At 36.3% G+C, this 9,458-nt stretch overlaps 1 protein-coding gene across 1 annotated transcript in view; it reads left to right on the top strand.

Moving 5' to 3' along the window:
- Positions 1 to 9,458, top strand: part of EPHA10 (EPH receptor A10) — a 500,244-nt gene that overhangs the window by 67,921 nt on the left and 422,865 nt on the right. The window lies entirely within an intron of this gene.

Raw genomic sequence — 9,458 nt, 5'->3', positions numbered from 1 at the left:
TTCTGCTGGCTTGTTTATAAAGATTTGCAAAGTGTAAAGCGGGTCTTACCAGTGCACAATGGGATTTTTAGCAGCTTAAGTCAGTTGTAATTACCACGTCTGACCGTAGCTTAAAGTGAGCCCATTTTCTTTATCAAGTCTCTGAACTGAAAAGTAGACACATGAGCAATGTGAACTTTGAAATCTAAGAACTAGTTTTGGTTCCCCAATTAACATGAACATGCTTTATGTAGGCCTTGATTTCTTCAGCTCAGTACTAAACTTTGCCCACTGTCACACCTAATTCCCACTCTATTTACCAATCCAATGCCAAATCTTCAGCATCCATTAAAGGTTTCATATTTCATTATTTAAAGGTGCTGGGAATGGTTTTCTAAAAATAAAATAAAAAAATTGAGTGCTGGAGTACAGGGGCAGTGTGTCTGAATTGTGGGTTTCCAAGAGCATTAAAACTATTTGGAGAACTAAAAAGGTTATTTCAGGCAGTATTTAGGTCTGGCTCCTCTTTCATTTTGCTAGTCTATATACTTAATACAGTGAACAGGCTCATTTTAAGCTATCAGTTAGTCCTTAGTATATATCCCCACTCTTGGAGGGTTTATTTGCTAACTCAGTTTAGGATTTACTTGTGACTTGGTAAGCTATAAATAAATCCCGGTTGTTGCAAATCAGAGTCTTCTGACTCTGATTTGCAAGACTTTTTTGAAGTCTTCTGATGATTTTTTTGCAGATATGAGGTAGAAAAGTTGCACATTTCATATGTAGCTTATTTTTCTATTCCACAGGTCTGCAGTGATTTGTGTACAAATAGTAACACTATTACTAGTAAAGTGCCTAGTATTGCCTTATTGTTTTAGACACCTAAATGAATTCTGCAGGGCTGCATAAACAATGTCAATGACAAGCAACATTCAAGTACAATAGTACAGGCGTGCACATACATGCACTTACATGTCAGGGCAGCATCGTGTATTAGCTATTACAGACCTTTTAACCTCTTGCCCTCCGCCCGTAGTAAAAAAACGGACGGACGGCACTGCTGCATTTAAACCCCCAAAATGTTTAACCCCCCACCCCCACCTTTACGCGCCTATAAACGTAAATACGCGTCCGGTGCCCCAGCGCGCAAAAATTACAATTGCGCTACACATGTTACATATCGCCACGAACGTCGCAGTGAGAGCAATCATTTTAGGGCCATCAATCACTGATAACACTAAACTGATGAGCGGTAACAGCTTTTAAAGCGTCGCCTATGGCCAATTTTGGGTATTATCGTTTTTTGAGGTTTCACGCGCGCACGCAATTTTAAGGATTGACATGTTTGGTGTCTTTTTACCCGACGTGATCCCGTCTTTTATATTTTACCAAAAAATTGGGTAATAATAAATGTTTTATCATTTAATATAGGGGAAACTGTTTTTTTTTTAAAAAATTCGGCAATTTTTCCTTAATATAGTAAAAAATAAAAACCCCAGTGGTGAATAAATACCACCAAAAGAAAGCTCTATCTGTCCCCAAAAAAGGGTATAAAATTCATTTCAGTACAGCGCTGCATGACGGAATAAATGTCAGTCAAAGTACCGCAGCGCTGAATACTGAAAAATGGCCTGGATGGGAAGGGGGTTTAACCTCGCGGATGTCAACTGGTTAAACATGATTGTTGTAGATACTACAGGTGCAGTAGGCAGGCATGCACAAATGTGTATGTGTCATATGTTATTACTACCCAGTAAACAGCCAAATGTAGCATATATTTCCTGCATGAAAGCTTATTGTGTCCAGTATAAGATGGCTGGGTATTAGCCAGTATTGTCTTGATAATAATATTTTGTAATCAGTTTGCATGTTTAAAAAATAACTGTAATGACGTGAATAAACAATGAATGTTAGATGAAGCATTTTCTATTAGAAAATATAGAACGTCTACTTTCAAGTGTTAAGTCCTTCAGCAGTAGGAACAAAAAAGTGGTGAAAACTTTAGTTTAATTTTAATGATTAGAGATTAGAGAACAATAAAATTCTACTTCAGCCATCAGTACTCCTTGTTGTCTTATGAATTTCAATCTGTTGGGTATATTCAGTAATCCAGTGCTAGTTAATATCATTTAGGATTTTTAATACTTTTTATTTTATTGTTAAAAAAATAGGTGTGTTCTTTTCTGGATGCTAACAGCCCAATACTTAAGTGGTAAATAATGTTATCCTAACTGTAGGGCTTTAAAAATGCAGAGTACCTGTTAAAATACCAACCAAATGCCTCCGGACATCAGACTCTTTTGCACCCACAATGTCCCAAAATAAAGCACAAGAATAAGCTTGTGTGTAACTTACTAAGGGGAGAAACGTTTCTACACTATTACTTTTTACCTTATTTCCACTGCTGCCTCCTTAAAGAAATCCACTGAACTCCTTACCTATTCACCATGATGGAGAAAAATCAAATAAAGACACACACAGGGTTAAATGTAAATGTTACTAGAAACAAAACACAACCCATTATCTCTTGTTCACCTGTTTATTCAAATAAATTAATAAAAATTACTACATATGCTTTAGGGGTCTGGGGAGTCTTCTGCCTTCCTTTAAAAGAAAAAAACTTGATAATGGTCAGAATTTTATGCTATAACTTTTAGTGTGCTCGTGACTGGATCATGGCATTCTGGAAGATGCCCATTCAGTATTTCTATTGCTACAGTTGATTGATATATTCATTCAACAAGGATTACTTTTTATGAATTAAACAGCATGGAACCTTGACTCAAAGTGGGTGATTTACTAACCTAAACACACGCACGCACTAGGTGCGTGTGATTTTTACACAGCAAAATGTATTCATCAACCAAAAAGTCTCTAAAAGCATATTTCCACTAATGCCATATATGGAAACATCATGCACATGATGCTGCTTCACAGTTTAGACAAAAATGGTTAGCTCATGCATTTACATTCCTGCATTCATCAACGCAAGCAACACAATGTAGAGCTAATTTACACAACATCACCTTGCAATTCATGCAGGGCTTTGCACAACACACCTGCTGGGTGTGTACACACTATAAAGGTGTCTAGATTCCACCAATAGATCATGCTGGGAGGGAACACACTACAGAGGTGTATACTTGTTCGTGGCATGTTTATAAGGTTAGTAAATCAACCCCATAGACTCCTATATTCCTATTGCTGCACGGAATCTCTCTACAGTATAGTACTGCAAGAGCTTTTATTACACAATTTATAAGATGCTTTCTGGCAGAAAAGAAAATTAGGTGCTGTAATGATGAAGATAGTAGGGCCTTCAACATCACATGGATTTTATTTTAACAAACTGGTGAATGTAGTAAGGAGTGTAGTGTGTTTTATTTCTAATAAATCTTATTTTTTGATGTTTTTTTTAAACATCTTTGTACTGCACTATGGTGAGCCCTGAACAATTTACAATTTCACAGGGAGAAATTGCAAAAGCGTTCCCTTATAGGTAAATTGCATATTAGCTCTCAACCAAAGTTTGTTGAGCTCTGTCATCTCCAGGCTGGTGTTTTGGTTTAGGCACATTTTTTAGTGCCATAGCTTGTGATTACAGGCATACTGACTGGTATTAGGCTGGAGAGGAACAAAACATGATTGTGGCTTTTCCATCAATAGATAATATGCCGCTTTTATGCCTGGTGTGCTGGAGCTTCTCATTTTTTAGGTTTTTACAAAAAGTTGTAAAATAATTCTGTCAATATCACATAACAAGAAATGGCCATTGATTGGTTAATGTTCAAAAATCATCAAGATTGAATTTTCCTATTTTGGTTTAAACTTCTAACTTGATGTACAATTTAGTTCTTCTCTAGTTATGGAAAAGGTTTTGCAGTGATACAATAAAAGCAGTATATTTGATTTTCCAAAATAGAATTACGAAGCTATTGATTTACCAAACAATATTATACTATCTAGAGGATTTGTAACCAAAAAGGCTGGAACCCCTCCTTCTTATTGGATCATTATAGCAAATCACTAGGAATTTTATTCCAGAATAGTTTTTTGAAATGTCTGTGGTTAGATGTGGCATGCTGCTGACTGTGTATGCTGCCATTGCTCAAGTGCTTCCCACAATTTCATCTTAAATCATGGAGGGTTTTCACTCACTTTAAGCCTTAAACCCAACTGTCAGCATTATATTCTACCTCAGTTCTTATATTCCATGATAAAAGTTTATTTACATTATTTATACAGTATTGAAAAGATGGCATGCAAAATGCAGTAATCTACATCAGCCAACTACATAGCACTTTTCTGTAGTTTGGATAGTAAAATATTGGTTCTAATTGGCTGCTATGTACAGTAAATTATGTGTGGTTGTTTTACGCTATTGCTCTTTGCTTTGTTAAATGAACCTGAAAGTCATGACTGACTTAGTGCATAGCTGGGTACTCTCTCAATTAAGATTCTAAGGGTAGGTTGATTAAATCCCTAGAATGTTTTTCATTTTGTCAATGTTTTCTATTTAATAAACTAATTCAAAATTAAATCATGAACTGTAATTCATCACAACTAATTCGAAACATAGTATCAAAACTATTTTCTGAATAGTTACATGGATAGTACACTTAACTGCTGTTTGCACAGTGTCATCACATGACGCCTTATATGTTTAAATGAAAAAATATTTTTTTGACCAGTTTTCATATTGTTGAATGAAAATGATGCATCATTACAGCAGGTTTTTTTTTCTGCATTTGAAATAACAATAGAACAATGTCATTTCTACAGTCAATGCAATGATTACTCTCAATACATGTTATTTATTTGAAAAAGCAAGTATTGTATGCATATTGGTCTCAGTTTGTTGGGAATGTTCCCAGCTGTGATTGTAACCCTATAAAAAAGCCAGTAAAAAAATGTTAAAGCAGATATTTGGTTAATCAATTTTACAAAGCGCTCTTGAAATAAGTGAAACAAAAACTTTCTAATTTCCCTGTTCATGAAACACATGTTATCTTTTTTACATATTAAATAAATGGTATCATTATTTGATGAAAGCATACTTTAAAGTCTCCTTTTCTTTTGTTAATATGTATACTTGGATGTACCGAAAAAACAGCACTTTGACAGTTAGTTTGACATGGTAAATTAATACATTTTCATGGGCGGAATAATTGGCTTCTTCAGCATGACATGGTTCTTCTCACAATGCAGTGCTAGATGGTCAAAACATTTTCCAGCTTGTAGATCTGATCATTGAAAAACTTTCATATGCACCTCTTTTGCTGCTCAACCATATGATCTGCCGTAAAAACAATGTGTTGATATAACACCTGCATATATGTTGTTTGTGGGAATCACAAGCAACAATGTATTTTTTCAAACTACTATCACCTATACATCTGTAAGCATAAAATAAATAAAATAATTTCAAAAGGCAAACTTCCTTAACAATGGGCAAAATAGAGACCGAGAAGGACTTAGAGGTACCTAAAAAAATTGCTTAAGTAGCACCAATCAATGCCAAGCAGCAGCAACAAGAGAAACAAAATCTTGTGATGTATTAAAAGGAGAAAACACCTCATCCTAACACATTTTTGCCCTTATATAATTGCTTGTATATCAACATCTTGAGTACATTGTACAGTTTTGGGCACCACATTTTAAGAAGCACAGAGAAGTTTTGAGAGGTCTTAAAAGAAGCTAAGTAAATTAATAAAAGTTATGTAAATTCTTATAGTGAAATATTAGAAAAATTGGATATGTTCAGTCTGAAAAAAAATTTTTTTTAGAGGGGACCTGATTAACATGTAAAAAGCCAGTATACAAACTGAGCAAATCATTTTTATGGCAAGGTTTTTTCAGTATAAGCGGTTAAGCTCTGGAAAGCAAGATCTAACAAAAGACTAGATGATTTTTGTTGTTGTTAATAGCATCCAAAGTTATACATTCTAAAAGCTGAGGGAACAATATAACAGAAGTAAAGTACATTTAAAGTGCAATTAAATGAAAGCGCAATTTCATTATTCATTATAAATACACTTAGAGGGTTATTCACTAAAGAGCCGAAGGATCCAGATGTAACTTCGGCTGATCCTTCGGGTCAGTTCAAATCAAACTGAAGGGCTGCAGTACGGCTCAGCCAAGCTGAACCCATATGCTTTGCCTGAAGTGGGGAGAAAGGTCTGCCGAAGCTGTTGTTGTTGTTGGTTGTTGTCATTTAATGACAGATAAGTGTCGTCAAGGACACTAGGCTGTCATTACATGACAACAACTGGGCGGAGCCAGCCGTGATATCACAGCCGGCTCCACCCAGTTGTTTTCGTTTGTCCAGGACCTGCAAGAAGACTCTGGCAGGTTCCAGGCAAATGTAAACAGTTGGGCGTTTACCCAATTGTTTATATTTTGCCAGCATCTGTCAGATTCATCATTCTGCCGTGGAAGTTTGTGCGGTTTGGTCAGCAGGCGTTTTTTTTTCAAATTATTTATCATTTTTATTTTTTATTTCGGCCAAGTTGTCGTCATCATGGACAGTGCTAGACGTTGTGATTGACCCTGGATAACATTGTTGGATCAACTTTTTGTTTTTTTTTAAATAAAGGACTTGTCAAAAATCCTTTGTTTTTTATTGTGTTTTTATTTTCATTAAAGGATTTTTGATTAATGTCTGGTCTTTTTATTTTTTAACCCTTTAGTGAAATGATAGAGGTACTCCATAATCATTCACAATACCCCAATGCAAATAAGCTCCCCTGCCCGCAAACCCCCACAACCAATGCCCCAGGGCTTGTGGGGAAGAGGCCCATGTCCCCATCGGCATGGGGACAAGGTGCTTTTCCAGGGGGACCCTGGAAAAGCACCTTCCCAGTGCTGAGGGTCCGTGGCCTGGTATGGCAGAGATGAGGGGGCTGCTCGCTCATCTCTCCTTTCCTGCCCTGCCAGGCCTGCGCTGAGATCAAGGGTCTGGTTAGGAATTTAGGGGGAACCCACATTTCACCCCCATTTTTGGGGGTGGGGTTCCTCCTTAAAAATCCTACCAGACCTAAAGGGCCTGGTATGATTTTTGGGGGGAACCCACACATTTTTTTAACTTGGGGTCCCTCCTAACATTCCTTCCAGACCTAAAGGGTCTGGTATGACTTAAGACCCACACTGTTTTTTTTCTTTTCTTTACTTTTTTTATCATTTGTTTACATATATTTAAATTTTTTTCTTTTGTTTAATGTTTTTTTAATTCTGCTCGCTACCTCGGTGACTTTTGGCTATTCACTCACTGCCCTATGAGAATGGCAGGGAACGGCAGTGAGTGAACTGTCGGAGCTTTCGAATGGCTTCTGCATTTTGGCTCAGCCGAACATGCTCAGCATGTTCAGCTGACCAAAGCCAGCCAAAGCCAACCGATGTATGGTTGATTTTAGCCAATGTACAGCTGAAATCAGCCATACAGAGCCAAAGTGAATAGCCAAACCCTCTGAGAATTCTACCTTTGAGATTAATAAATCATCCAATATTTGTATTTAAAAGGGGTGGTTGTATTTTTTCTAGGGTAGAAGCAGATAATAGTCAGCAAAATAGATTGTCTAATATCAATACACTGGCACTGAAAATATAAGGGGTAGGCATAACATCAGAAGCATCAAAGGGACCACTGAGCAGACAAGAGTTTGACTTTGTAGCTACCTCTGTATCTGCACAATTTGCCCTCATGCTTGAAAGTGCTAAGGCTTATGACCATCCCTTTTAATGCACATAAGATATTATATAAATTAAGCATTACCAGCCAAGAACATTTTAGCAGACTTACACTATATGAATGTAATGTTTTCTGCATCTGCAGTTAACATGACAACTCATAGCCTGCTCTCCTACTAGATAAGGTAGAAAAGTAATTTCATACATGTGCATACATTATTTCCAACTGGATCAAATATAGGGACATTTCATACATAGGTTGAAGGTGTAAAACTGTGTAAAAAAAACACTACTTGCTAAACTACCTGTCAAAACATTCTGATTATAGTTCATCAGACCAGAAGATCTGAAGTCATGGTGGCAGTTCCCCAGGGAGCTAATTTTAACAAATTATTCTGTGAAAATCAAGACTTAGTTGCTACTGCTTGGACGATACAGGGCTGCTGTAGATCACACAACACAGTATTCTGGCTTAATGTCACATGATGCAGGACTTTTCTTTGTTAGAGGGAACCTAGCAATTTAGTTATGATTGAATTAAAGTCCCTATCAATGATTCAAAAACACATCACACAACCATGTACATTTTAGGAAGTTCAGCTGTTAGAGTAAATAGGCTGTTCACTTTGCAAGAGAATCTGCACTTTGCAAGGGACATTTTCCTTAGCTTAGTGACTGAGATGAATCTCTGCTGAATTCTATCATCCAATTATGCGCAAGCAAAATACTGTTTTTTCTACATTTTCCTTAGATTTGATTGTGGATTCTTTGCAAAGTGAATTTTCACTACATTTGCTAAGGGAAAATTCCTATGCAAAGTTCAAATTCTCTTCCAGAGTGAACAGCCTCTTTGTCTTTGACAATGCTAAAGAATCAAATAAGTCTTGCTAAAATTAGTAGGTATAGTTGATGGAATACAGAGATGTTCACAGAGCAGCTCACTAGGAGGTTATTGTAATATACTGTATGTAGCTCAAGAACCTAGCATGTCCTTCATGATGAACCTACCATGTCCATCAAATGTGTAAACTAACATCCCTAAACATGTGTAGGCATCTTGTGGTGCTTACACTAGCTGTGCATGCTGTCAATTCAGTTCCTTTGGACATTAGAAGAAACTTCAATCCTATGTCGAGGTGGTATACTGGCCTTGACTTCTGCATGAGGAGTTTAAGTCCAGTCTCCTCCTGTTATTAACTCCTGTTAAATATGAATTCAAGAGGGAAATTCCAGAATCTCATCAACCAGTAGGGGATGAGGCCCTGTAAGTTGTCTGGGCCTACAGTCTATGGGGCTCCTTAAGCACAAATGATTGTATTTGAATACACTTTACTAGCAATGTTAGTTTATAAACTTTGGTGGACATGTTCACTTTCACATAACATAATTAGGGGTCATAAGTCTGTTGCAGCTAATTTAGTTATTCATAACATGAATTAGAAAAATTATTGTTGTGTTTATGCTTTACAGATGTTGCTTAACGCTGAGGTGTCAACCATAGGTTTTCAGATAATAAATTGGAGAACATGCTATTGAAATATTTATGTACACTTTGCATAAGTTAATGTCTGTTTAATTAATGGAATGTAGAAGTGTAATTAAAGTTATTAAAGATATTAAATTCTAGTAAGATGTGAAGCCATGATTCAAACCAGATACAATATATTGAACTGCAGAGATAATTAATATGGATGATTTTTAATTTATGTCTCTGTATTCTGGCACAATTTGTGTTGTTTTGAAGGAATGTTTTGATGTGCAATTTCTTTTAAGTAGATATATATATATATATA

The sequence above is a fragment of the Nanorana parkeri genome, unplaced genomic scaffold (assembly GCF_000935625.1).
Source record: "Nanorana parkeri isolate BGI_ZX_2015 unplaced genomic scaffold, ASM93562v1 scaffold275, whole genome shotgun sequence".
Classification (NCBI taxonomy): Eukaryota; Metazoa; Chordata; class Amphibia; order Anura; family Dicroglossidae; genus Nanorana; species Nanorana parkeri.
The sequence above is the reverse complement of the archived record's forward strand: the minus strand, read 5'-3'. Positions and strand labels throughout refer to the sequence as shown.